Raw genomic sequence first — 13975 nt, forward strand, 5'->3', positions numbered from 1 at the left:
AGAATGATGAAGAGGTTTACAGATGAGCATAAATTAAATCATGATTACGGTGATTAGGGGCTGAAAATACTCTCGATTTTCTGATCCAAATGAATTCTCAAGACGAGAATTCGGAAGCACTTCCCTCCTTGCTTCTCCTTCAAAAATTGTGTGTGTCGGTGTGTGTGTGTGTGTGTGTGTGTGTGTGTACTGGGTGTGTGTGTGAGCATGTGTGTGTGTGTGTGTGTGAGCACACTCTTAAATAGGCTCCTTCAAGCTGAAAATCGAACTTAGCTGCTATAAGCATCTGAGTGAGCACTCACTTCATGCATTAGCAAGTCTAGTTTCTTGCCTACCAAGTGTCCAGTTAGCTAGTCTAACTGGCTCTCACACCCACTCGCTAGCTTGGAAACTCTCCTACAACTCCCACAAGGCAAGAGGGCGCCCCCTAGCTGCTAAAGCTGGCTCAGAGTGGCCTGGAACCTTCTCCACTCCCACTTTGCCTCGAGCCCTGGTGCCTCCCCGCACAACTTTAGGAAAATTTGATTTTAGGCTAAAACGGCCCATACGAGTCGGAATTTAATGCCGTAAATTGCTATACTAAGCTCTAACTAAGGCGTACTGGTCCGAGTACCTGCCATATTTAGCAGCCCCCAGGGTCCGAAAATGCATTTTTTCAAATTCGGGATACAGGGGCAGTTTTTCGAGACGATCAAAACTGGACGGGTCGGGTGACCAAAAACTTACTATTTTTAGAATTTTTTTACAAAAATTATGTTAATTCATATTTCGAAGCTTTAAAACATTCTAAACATCATGGCACTGACAGAATTTGGAAAACTGCTAAAAATAGTAATTTTTTCCCATTATGTTCATTTCATGGTACAAGGGTGCTCTTTTTGGTCGGGGTCAGAGACCTTACAACGGATAGAGCACTTCCAAAGTCATGGGAATACACAAAAGAAACATCAGTTTTGCGAATGCATGACTCTATTTAGAGGATGAGAACTGTAGACGACTGGATAGTTCACTATGTGGAAACGTCTTCTTAGGAGAACTGTAGACGACTAGATAGTTCACTGTGTGGGAACGTCTTCTTAAGAGATGGGCAGCGAATTACCTAGTAGTTACTGTGGTAATTACTACAGTAAACCCGAAGTGTTTAAATTACATTGTAATCGGGTTGGCAATTGTTATCATCTGGGTTAGCGCCTTGGCTATACTTGTACTTGAGAATCATTGGCAGTATTGTCGACTGTACTCTCTCTTTGTAAATCATATTTGTTGTAATCTTCATCTGTAATTCCAATCATGGTATATATTCCAGTTATAGTTACTTCTCGTCCAGTCTTCTGAATCTGAATCTGAACCTTATTTCCAGTACATAAGTCTGATTCTTATTTCAATATCCAAATTCCAGTCTAGTTTTTGATTCCTGTCAAGTCTACGGTCTGAAATCTTCCTACACTAGTAGCTGAAATCTTCTAACACTAGAATTAGTTGTCTCAAGATATCAGTTCCAATTCCATTTTGGTGATCACGGTGGCTCGAGATGAAGCTCGTTGACTGAAAGACTCTTCTCCTAGTTGGAAGTTTTGAGCAATGGCACCAAAATCCAGTCGTGGCCGGAAATCAACCATTCGTGATGACCCCATTCCTGAGGAGTCAGGAAGAGAGTCTGACCCCAAGCAAGAGAAGATGACTGACATCGAGGCTCAGGAGGAGCATAGTGAGGTTGATGAGACGCAGGACTCACAACACTCTAGTCATTCTCGACGTCGATGGGCAGAACGGGAAGCATGGAAGGCCAAGACTTCCAAGAGTTATCGGTCCCGACAGAGAGATGAGGATACCAAGGGAAGTAAAGGTAGTCATTGTACTTCTAGCAAACAAACCAAAGAAGACACTGACACTGAGACAGAGACAGAGATTGATTGGGATGCTGACACTGACAATTGCAAGAAGACTCCCAAGCGTCATTCTGAATCCAAGAAGAGAAGTGGTAGGATCAGTAGTAATCGAAATGATTACACAGATTCCCTGAAGATTTCTTTTCCAATATTCAAGGGAGGGAAGAAGGATGATCCAGACGTTCACATACAGGCTTTTGAGCAGTATGCTGAACTGAAAAATATTGATGAAGATGATTGGAGGGAATATTTTCCACAAACCTTGAAGGAGGCAGCGAGGAAATGGTATTACCATTACCCTGCCTACCAGTTCAGATAATACAACAAATTGCTTAAAGCCTTCAGGTGGGAATATTCTGACAATAGAGGGGACGAAGATATTCTCTATGAATTAGATAAGATCAAACAGAGAAATTTATCAGTCCGCAGTTATATGGAAAAGATTAAGGAGCTAACCATGCAGTTACAGGAACCGCCATCTGAGAAGAGGTTGAGGGAATGGTTCTTGAATGGGTTCAGAAGAAAAAGGCTTAGGGAACAAGAGGTACCAGACCCTACCAAGAAATTCAATGATCTGGTCCAAAGGGCATTAAAGCTGGAATAGCAGGCCAAGGAAAAGAGTCACAAGAAGCGAAGGACCAGTAGCAGTAGCTCTGCTCTACTGAAAGTTCTGATTCCAATGAGATGTCCAATAGCTCCGAGAGCAGCTCTAATGAACAAGCAAAGGAGAGATCAAAGAAGGAATCCTGGACCAAGAAAATTGAAGAAATGGCTAGAGAGATTGCCAAAATTAACCACACAAGATAGCCAGTTCGGAAGATGGAGACTTGGTGTTCGAAATGAAAATCTAAGGACCATATCTCCACTGAATGTCCACAATGTACCTATTGTAAGGCTTTTGGTCATCTATGGAACAATTGTGCCATCAGAATCCACCACTTTAAGAAAGGCAAAGATATGTCAATGGTTGCCTACATTGAACCAATGAAGGTAGAACCAGTCAAAGTAGCTCAAGAGGAGAGACGAGGTACTAGTGGTACTGGTCAGGGACGTGGCCGATTCCAACCAGGTATGGGCAGAGGCAGAGGACAAGGCAACTTCTAGAATAGGAGCATGAATTGCTATACTTGTGGGAAGTATGGCCATTTTGCAGCCCAATGCCCGGATGCACCTGCAACTACTACTAATGAGGCTAAGGCACCAGAGCTAGTCCCAATCAGGGTAGTTACTAGAAGCAAGGGTGTAGTCATTGAAGAAATCCCAGACACTTCAGAAGCACCAGTCAATCCTAACAACAACAAGTGAGCTCAACAAAGAGAAGTTTGGAAGGCCAATGGTAAAGAAAAGGTGGTAGATGAGTAGCTGGTGTAGAGAACTGTTGTTCCTCCCAGACGTGCTTGCGGATTGCTGGTCCTGTAGTGGACATGTCTTGGGCTCCAGAGGGTACCACTGCAGTCGATGGACCCAGCAAATCCTCAGTGCCAACATTCTCCTGCTGTGTTTCCCGCTCAGCAGGAACTGCCAAACTTTGGGTTTGTGACAGAGGTGCAACAGTCTCTTGGACCACCAATCTGTCATCTTCAAAATGGCATAGAGGATGCAGGGTGAGAGGAAAAAATTCCCTTAAGGGAAAGATCTGTTGAGATGTCGAGCTCTACACCTTGAGCTGGCATCCACTACGGGTCTTGGCCGCTTACGGCATTTACTCACTGGCGCGTTAGGTGACCGACACGGAGGATCTCTGCTAGTGATTCTACAGCTGGACTACACTTATCGTGCCAGCCTAGTACGCTTCTAGCGAGTTCACACTTAGTGACCGCATGTACATATGTGCTACTTTTCAGCTTTAGCACTTAGTCATTTTGTACTCTCTTTTCTGTGAAGAAGAAGAAGAAGCTTTCCATCTCTGTGTGCTTTTTGCTTGTCTTGTGTAGCTCTCTTGCATCCTCATTCTTTACATGGTATCACAGCCCGGTGCAGGCAAGAGAGGCTAAGAGAGCAAGAGCATCACAATCCCTTTGTTCGCAATCCACGACCAGATGTCGAAGGCGCCTCGCACAGCGAAAAATTTTTTAGGGGTTTTTCGCACAAGTTTCTGAACAGGTCTCCAAAGTGCAGTATACAGAGATTTACTGTACAAGTACAGTGGTTGTATGTACGCTTCATTGTGGACACTCGTTGAGTGTAGAAAGCGTTACAGGAACCACGATAGCAGGTTCAGCAGATTTGCAGGTTTTTGCAGATTGCAGCTATTTTGTCTTAGTGCTTCAAGATGTCTGACGGTTTCAGTCAGATTGTTACTGAGAAGCTTGAGAAAAATAACTACCCTGCATGGAAGTTCAGAATAACAAATTTCCTAAAAGGAAAAGGTTATTGGGACTATGTAGAAGGAGATAATGAAAAGGAACTAGAGAATACAAGAGATATGTACATTTTAGGTCTTCCATGAATACAAGAGACGACATCCCCGTGTTCCAAGATTTGATTTCTATGCTTATTCTTGAGGAGAAGAACCTTGACACATGTTCTTCTCATGGCAGAAATAATTCTGAACAGGCCTTCTATTCTAACTCCAACAGAGGTAGAGGTAGAGGTCGTGGTCGAGGCCCAAGGGGTTGCAGGGGCCAATTTCTGGAAGGTCAATCAAATCAAAACAATACAGGTGGCAGGGGAAACCAGTCTCAAGGCAAGGGGAGTCAAAGAGGTCGTGGTGCAGGATCAAGCAGGCAGCAACATACTCCAAATAGTAGAGAATGTTGGACTTGTGGTGAAAGAGGTCACATGTCACGTGACTGTCCAAAGGGAAAAGCAAGTAGAAAGAGAGAACAGGGCAACTATGCATCTACTAGCAGAGATGCAGATGACAGCAAAAACGAGCGCATGTTTGTTATGCAACATGTAATGAATACAATGACTCCAGAGAATTCCACCCAAGATGATGTTTGGTATGTGGATTCAGGTGCCTCTAATCACATGACGTCTCGTGGAGAGTGTTTTAGAGATATGCGCAAACCAGATGTGTCAGGCTATGTGCAGACAGGAGATGACACAGCTCACCCCATTGCTCATGTAGGGGACATACCTCTAAATACGAAGAGTGGGAAATCAAAGTACTTAGCAGATGTACTTCATGTCCCAAACATTACAAAGAATCTTGTTTCTGTTGGACAAATGGTTGAGTAGGGTTTGCAGGTTCGCTTCAATCCAAATGGCTGTTATGTAGAAGATTTCCAGAATGGCTGTAAGCTGATCATAGAGGGCAAATGTGTGGGCAGAATGTTTACGCTGAATGTAGACATGCCTGAGGTAAAAGCTGCATTATTTGCACAGGGCACAGGTGTTGTGGCTGATGTTGACATTTGGCACAAACGCATTGGCCATGTCAATGAGCAGAGATTGCGCAGCATGCAATCAAAATAGATTGTAAAAGGTTTGCCCAAATTCAAGGTGGATGGTATGCATAAAGTGTGTGCAGCATGCCAGTTTGGAAAACAGTCAAAGGGCTCATTTCCACATGAGCGCAATGTATGTAAAAAGCCACTTGAGGTGGTGCACATAGATGTTTGGGGTCCAACCGATACTGCAAGTATACATGGTTGCAGGTATTATGTCTCTTTCATTGATGACCATACAAGGAAAGTATGGGTCTACTTCATGCGTAACAAAAGTGAAGTGTTTGGTCACTTTCAAGACTTCAAAGTCATGATTGAGAAGGAGACAGATATGCAAATCAATACATTGAGGTCAGATGGAGGGGGAGAGTACTTCTCCAGTGATTTTTCAGATTTTCTGCGAATGCATGGTATACACAGGCAATTTACATGCAGATATACTCCACAACAGAATGGGGTCGCAGAAAGGAAAAACAGGCACATTGCAGAGGTTGCACGTGCATTGATGAATGAGAAGAACATGCCTCATCATTTCTGGGCTGAAGCTGTAAATACAGCTGTGTACATTATGAACAGGACACCTACAGCTGCGGTGCATGATGTAACACCTGAGGAAAAGTTTACAGGTACAAAGCCTGATTTGGCACACTTGAAAGTGTTTGGCTGCATAGCTTACGTGCATGTACCAGATGAGTTGCGTAGGAAATTGGATCCTAAAGCAGAGAAATGTATTCTTGTGGGATATTCCCTTGAACAAAAGGGGTACAGGTGCTACAATCCTACTACACGAGAATTACGAGTGAGCAGAGATGTAGTCTTTGATGAGATGAGCAGCTGGTACAGTAATGCACATGGCACTATTGGGGCTGATGTAAAAGATGATGTGGTTGTACAAAATGTGAGGCCACAGTCACAGGTTTTGAGTGGACCACAAGAGTCCTCTTCTCGTGGCTCTGTTGAGAAACCATGGAATGGTAGACTACGTACGCAGGTTACTCCACCAACAGGTACAGGGAATGTATCACGAAAAGGAAAGGAAAAGGTTGATGAACCTCCCTTTATGGTTGATGCATCATCACGTTTTTCACATGTAGACATGGATTCAGATGGTTCTGAACAAAGTCTTGATGAGGAATTTGGAATTCCGGCTGTCAGGACACCTGGTGTAAGGAAAGTACAAGAAGATGCTAGAGGGCAAAGGAGTGACCCAGGACCGCACAGATCTAATAGAGTCAGAAATCCAGTTCAAAAATTGACTTATGATGGGTATCTAGCGCATCACCGAGCCTACATGGCTAAGGTGATACAGGATGTGGAGCCCACATGTTTTGAGGATGCAGTTGGAAATGTGCATTGGGATGATGCAATGAATGAAGAGATGGCTGCATTGGAAGCAAATGACACATGGGATTTGGTGCCATTGCCAAGTGGCAAGAAAGCTATTGGCTGTAAATGGGTGTATAAAACCAAGCATAAGGCTGATGGTAACATTGAGCGTCACAAGGCAAGGCTGGTCGCAAAGGGTTATGCACAGACGTATGGCATAGACTATGAGGAGACCTTTGCTCCAGTGGCAAAGATGACGACAGTGAGAGCTGTCATAGCAGTGGTTGCATCTAGAGGATGGATTATGCATCAAATGGATGTAAAGAATGCCTTCTTGAATGGTGAGTTGCAAGAGGAAGTGTATATGGATCAGCCACCTGGTTATGTCAATCCATGTTACCCAGATTATGTATGCAGACTTCTCAAAGCTTTGTATGGTTTGAAGCAGGGCTCTAGAGCATGGTATGACAGGATTGCCAAGTATCTTGTCAGTATTGTTTTTAGGAGAGCTCATGCTGATCATTCACTCTATGTACGTGAGAGTGATGTGGGCATTGTGGTCATTACCATATATGTAGATGACCTTATTATTGTTGGTGACAATGCTATGGAGATTGACCATGTGAAGGGTCTTCTCAAACAGGAGTTTGAAATGAAAGATTTAGGCGAGTTGCGCTACTTTCTTGGCATTGAGGTGATCAGGACTCCAGAGGGTGTATGGCTATCACAGAGACAGTATGCTTTGGACATGTTGTCAAGTATGGTATGGCTGATTGTAAGCCAATTTCTATTCCCTTGGATGTGAATGCAAAGCTGAGTGCAGAGAAGGGTGATGTTGTTGAGGATGTCAACATGTACAGGAAGATTGTGGGTAGTCTAATTTACTTGACTATCACGAGGCCAGACTTGAGATACACACTAGGCTTGGAGAGTCAGTTCATGCAACTTCCGAGGAAGCCACATTTGGATGGAGTACGACGCACACTTAGGTATGTGCAAGGTACTCTTGACTACGCATTTTTCTATGCAGCAGATGCACCATTAGCATTGTATGGGTATACAGATGTAGATTGGGCAGGTAGCATTGTTGATAGGAGATCTACGAGTGGCTTCATGTTCTCTTTTGGGAGTGCTGCTGTTACTTGGAGCAACAAAAAGCAGCCTACGGTTGCTTTATCGAGCACAGAGGCCGAGTACAGAGGTGCAACAGTTGCGGCGTACGAGGTAGCTTGGCTACGCACATTACTTGAGGACTTGGGAGTGCAGGTGGACCAGCAAATTTTCATCCATTGTGACAACCTCAGCAGCATGCAGTTGGCTAGGAACCCAGTGTTCCATGCCAGGACCAAACACATAGAGGTCCATTACCACTACGTTCGAGAGCGAGTGTTGGCGGGCGACATCGACTTGGTCTACGTCAGCACAGAGGAGCAGATAGCGGATATCTTTACCAAGGCCCTCGGAGCTGAGAAGGTTCGACGTTTCCGGACTATGCTTGGACTCTGCGACATGCAGAGCTCGAGGGGGAGTGTTGAGATGTCGAGCTCTACACCTTGAGCTGGCATCCACTACGGGTCTTGGCCGCTTACGGCATTTACTCACTGGCGCGTTAGGTGACCGACACGGAGGATCTCTGCCAGTGATTCTATAGCTGGACTACACTTATCGTGCCAGCCTAGTACGCTTCTAGCGAGTTCACACTTAGTGACCGCATGTACATATGTGCTATTTTTCAGCTTTAGCACTTAGTCATTTTGTACTCTCTTTTCTGTGAAGAAGAAGAAGAAGCTTTCCATCTCTGTGTGCTTTGTGCTTGTCTTGTGTAGCTCTCTTGCATCCTCATTCTTTACAAGATCAGTGTCAATAGCTGGCCGACTTTTATGTTGGTTGGGGTATTTTGCCCCAACTGTGCCATCACTCTTTGGCATTCTGCTAGCAGTCTCTCTCTGACAACTGCTGTCCAAGCCACTAGCCCAAAGTTGGCCGAATGCAAAACATTCCTCGCTTTGGTCGAGATGGTATAGGTTTTGGCTTGTAGCCAAATTGCCTCGAGAAACCATCTGCATGCATCCCTGGTCGCTACATCTGTTAACCCTGAAAGCTTATATTCACCTTTCACTTTCAATCCAAACTCCTGCTCGACATATGCAACAGGAATCACATGAGATGCTTGCACCACTGCATCATTGGGAAAACATCAACACCTCAAAAGTCTTTCTGCTGTCAGTTGAATCTGTTGGTTATTCAGCTCCACCATATCTCCAACAGCCAGTTGCTCAATTAAACTTTCCGCCTGCGGGTGAACAGGTATCCCCTACCAATCCAAGTTGGCAAACACACGTAGTCGCAAATCTTGCAGCCAGGCATCCACTCGGCGAAGCGCTAACTATTGTACTAGAGTAAAGGGGATGCATTGCAGGAGAGAAGCCATCATGGCGACGATGAGATGTAGGAGCAGAGAATATTGAGCGAAGGATGCGCGATACACAAAACAGGAGAAGCACAAAAATAATCGTTTGCATGCAGTAACCCTGTCACAATGAGTTCCCAAAATAAGGCGAGCCACGGTGTCGCAACCATCATAGCTCCTTTCCCGCTTTCCAAGATTGCATGCAAAATAATCTCCAATCATTATTAGGGCGGCTTCCGGCTCTTGTACCACAACAAAGGGGCACTGAATCGGGGTAGGTGACACATAAAGGCGTAGTCTGAAACCATTGACCGGTACAGAATATACCTCCCCCCGCAAATCTTCCAAATAAAAAGAGATGGGCCCGCATGCTTGAAAAATCCAGAATGGTCCTGACCACCGTAATTTAAGCTTCCCAGGCATCTTCCCGAGGCGGGAATTAAAGACAAGGACCAGCTGTCCCCGAACAAATTTCCGTGCTTTCGGGTGATCCAGCCATTTTTCCAGCCTAGACTGCAGATCCTGCAGCACCGCAAAGCTATGCAACCGCTCTTCGTCTAGTTCTTGCAAAACATCCAAGCGATAAATAACAAAATCTTCCAGAAGAAGCTGATCCGCAATCAGCATCCACAGACTCGGAATCACATGCTCCACCGGGGTGATTGCCTCCATGCCAAATGCCAACTTAAAAGGAGGGCAATCCTGTTGCCACTTTATAAGCTGTCCGATAGGCCCATAAGGCGGAAGAAAGTTTCACATCTCAATCTGTTCGATGCATATTCACTAACTTTGTTAATATCCGAATCAATTGCTTATTAGTTGATTCTGCTTGCCCATTCGCCTGAGGATAATATGGAGAAGATTTCCTGTGCAATACAAAATAAAACCGTAGCATTCTCTCCATCACCTTATGTTACCATATACATGTGGTAGTGATGTGTGTGAACACACTAGGACCGCCGGGGCATTTTTTCCCTCTTTAGGAGGTTTTTTCCCCCGTGCATTGTATATACGCCCATCACTCTAGGGCTATCTTTCCATTGCACACTAAGTTATACACTCTCTATTATGTGCCTTGAGCTTCCTTCGTCTTCTCCAAGTTGTGTGTGTTTCTCTGCAACCCTAATTCCAACAATTGGTATCAGAGCAGGTCACGTCCTCCCGGGCTTAGTCGCCAGCTGCTCCAACACACGCCTGCTCACTTTCTCTGATTTCAGTTCGCTTTGGCGAGAGTTCGCAGGGCGAGAGTTGGCGAGATTTGGACTCATTTCGGCCTCTGTTTCCACTACAGCCGAGACTGCACAGGCTATTTCGTCATTTTGTGCAGAATTTTTGTCAGTGCCGTTTTCTGGATAACAGGTGCCTTATAGTCTTCTACGGTTTGTGCTATATAGCACAGGTTGTTCCCGCTCCATTTCTCCTATTTTCGGGCAGTTTTCACATTAGGTGCAGCATTTACCATGGCTGACAACAACAACACAGATGTGTTCAAGATGTTTGCTATTGAGGACAGGTTGGATGGGGACAACTACCCTATGTGGGCTTATATGATGGAACATGTTCTTGTGTCAAAGGGTGTCTGGAACATTGTGCAAGGCATTGATGTACGTCCTGGTTCTGAGGATGTAGGCGATGTTGAGGATGTTGCACGTCTTGCTGCAAGGATTGCAGTTGTTAGAGTTGTTTTGCCTACGACAGAACAAGCTCGTTGGGATGTTAAGGATGCGCAGGCTCATGCATTGATTGCGTTGTCTGTGAAGCGCACCATTGTTCCTCACATCTGTTCAGCAAAATCTGCAAAACAGGCTTGGGATATTCTAGTAGGTCTTTATGCAAGCCGCAATGAGGCTAAAATTGCTTTGCTGCGTAAAGAGCTGGAGTCGAAGATTATGCATGAGGAAGATGATATGGACACTTTCCTTGCTAGTGTCAAGGATATCAATGAGAAACTTATTTCTGTAGGTGAAGTTATTTCAGACAGTTCCCTTGTGCAGACTATTCTTGATGCCTTACCAGATTCCTACCAGACTTTTGCTAGTACTTGGAGACTGATGACCCAAGGAAATCCAGAAGTTGTCAAGTTTGATGCATTATGCACATTGCTGTTGCAAGAGTCACTGTCCAAAAAAAACAGGACTAGACAGCGTGCAGTTGAACAGGCTTTTATTGCTTCTCAAAGAAAGGGTGGTAACAGAAATGCAACCACTTCTTATGGTTTGTTAACCCTCACGGCTCACGGACACCCCATCACCTACGACGGACATGTATTATGTATTTGGTAGAGTCAGGTACCGGGCTTGTCGGACCAATAGGAAAAGGGTAAGAGTGATCGTCGATGAGAGGCGCACTCTAACTGGGACATTCAAGGGATTAGTTGGCTAAGCATGGGCGCCCAAGTGTGAATGGGGTGAGCTCATATAAAAGCCAACTAAACCTAATTTTTACTCATTCTCTCATTTGTGCAATAGAAGAGTGCTCTTGCTCCATCTCCATCTCCATCTTCTTCTTCTTCACCTCCTTGTGTGTGTGTGTGTATGTGTGAGAGAGAGAGAGAGAGGGAGAGTGTGTGTGCGATCGAGCATTACGAAGGCACGACGGCGGCGAAGCGGTTGAGCGCGACACGACTGCAGCTTCTTCTTCATCGCGGCGCGGAATCCACCACGAAGGCGAGCGTAGAGCGGTGAGTGACACACCCTTTGCTTTCTTGAGCTTGCTAGTTTAGGCTTGTTGTGTGCTTGGAGCCATTTGTGGCTCGCACACGGTGTATCGGCAAGTCCCTTGCTTCGACAGTGTGGCAAGGAGCGCACATTTTTGGCGCCGCTGCCGGGGAAATGCCCTACACTAAGCTCGGTTAAGCACTTTATGCTTTCTTGTGGTGCAATTTCTATCATAGGAAAGGCAGGGAATGAGTGTGTGTAGTTGTGTGGAGATTTCTATTTTTTGCGTTTTTTGCGTTTTCTGCGTTTTCTTGTTTGCACTGCACAGTTAGCATTTCTTGTGTTTCTGCGTTTTCTGCATTTTCTGGTTTGCACTGCACAGTTCTGTCAAGTTTCAATTTTCTGCATTTTCTGTGTTTTCTGGTTTGTGCATAGTTAGACGCACAGTTAGTTAATTAAGTAGGCTAGTAATTAGGTGAGACAGAAAGTAGGTAGGTGAGGTCAACGCGCACCAAAACGCGTACCAAAAAAAAAAAAAATTAAAAAAAAAAAAGCTTAAATTTTTTGAAAAAAAAAATTCCGAAAAATAAAAACGTGAGCGAGGGGGAGGTTAAATTTTTCGAAAATAAAAAACGTGAGTTATAAAAACGGACGGGTTGGTTTGTATAAAAGTTAGATTGGGATCATTTCCCCAAGACCAAGCCCAGGCCCAGGCCTCAGTCCTCAGTCCTATGATATATACTAAACTCACTCTTATATATATACCCTACCTCCTCAAGAGGGAATGAGAGCATGTGGGACAAGTCCTCCACTCTCCTCCCTTCTCTTCCCACTTGCACCCTTAGACTTGCTATTTGGAGCCTAGTTCCCCAGCTAGGAAAAGACTGTTTCGGGCTTTTCTGGAGCAAAATAGAACCAAACGGTGGGCTGTAAAGCACAGCGCCTCCCTCCTAGCGATACGCTCGTTTCGAGCTATCACACGGCCCATTCCACGACATGCTCTAAAAAATCTAGCAAAAAAAACAAACAAAAAACACGCAAAAAACTAGTCACAAGGCCTCCTAGAGAAGCTTTTTGACACCTTAGGGTATCAAAAGCACATGCACTTACGCTCTAGGCGGGTGCTAAAACACGAGCATATTGAGTGTGCCTCTGTTCATACGGACACCCATTACCCATCCACGATAGGCTCTAGACCCTCAGCGGGGACACAAGGTAGCACCACCCAAGACCCTAAAATAGCCACTAGTGATTCCTCCTCCGACTCAGAAATCATGGAAGCATACCCTACCCAAAACATTGAGAGAGAAGGCCATGCACCTCCTGAAGCTCCATAGCCTAGTACTAGTATGTTTAGCCGTTTCATGGAAACATTAGATAGAGCTACTCGCTCGGAACCTGATGCAAATGAAGCGCACGAAGGGGGTGGGGAAGTGGACTCTCCTTTCACATCGCACGTGGACCCCACACCCCCAAAGAGTGTCCATGTGGATATCCTGCCAACTTCTTACCAAGAAGGCCCTGTTGAGCTGCCTCCTTCAGAAGTTCCCTCTAGAGTACCGTTGGTGACAAGTAAAACCACGGGGAGCAACATTGCTTCTACCTCACAAGAAATCGTTAACACGTCGACTCTAGAAGGATTGTTCATTAATGATCATTGGACATACGACCTCCACACTGAGGTGTTGACGGATCTACACTCTAGCCACGCCTACCATGTAGGATGGATAGAGATTGTACGATCCACCTCTAGTGCCACATGCCTCGAAGATCAATAGAAAATGATCTGTAATGTTATCCATGGCATTATTCAATCAGAAAGGCAAAACCGAGGGGTAAATATACTCTCAACTGGCCCCATGAGATTTCTGGATACGAGCAAGGCTCAACAACCTACTCTATCACAAATGGAGACTCCTCTAATGAGCCCCATGGACCCATCTTACGTCATTTCACCTAGGGTCTCTATGCAATGTGAGCCTCCGAGCGACAACTTTAGCTTCCCTAACTTGTCTCAACCCTCTATTAAGGAAAACACAGTGCTCACTCCAGGGATAAGCCTGACAGAGAATGTATCGATGACATCTACGGTTAGCGCAGTGCCACTACCTAGTGTCGTAGTACCTAATATGGGGCCTCGACCGTATGTGCCTCTAGCCCCTTATGCACACATGGCCCCCACACCTCCAATTGTACCACTTGTTCATGCTCCTCGAGTGCCGCTTCCTAGCCCTTATCCGAGTGGACCTATGCCCGGTTATGTTCCATATCCTGCATCATCCACACATATGCCAAGACCGG

The sequence above is a fragment of the Adiantum capillus-veneris genome, chromosome 13 (assembly GCF_014529385.1).
Source record: "Adiantum capillus-veneris isolate H3 chromosome 13, ASM1452938v2, whole genome shotgun sequence".
Classification (NCBI taxonomy): Eukaryota; Viridiplantae; Streptophyta; class Polypodiopsida; order Polypodiales; family Pteridaceae; genus Adiantum; species Adiantum capillus-veneris.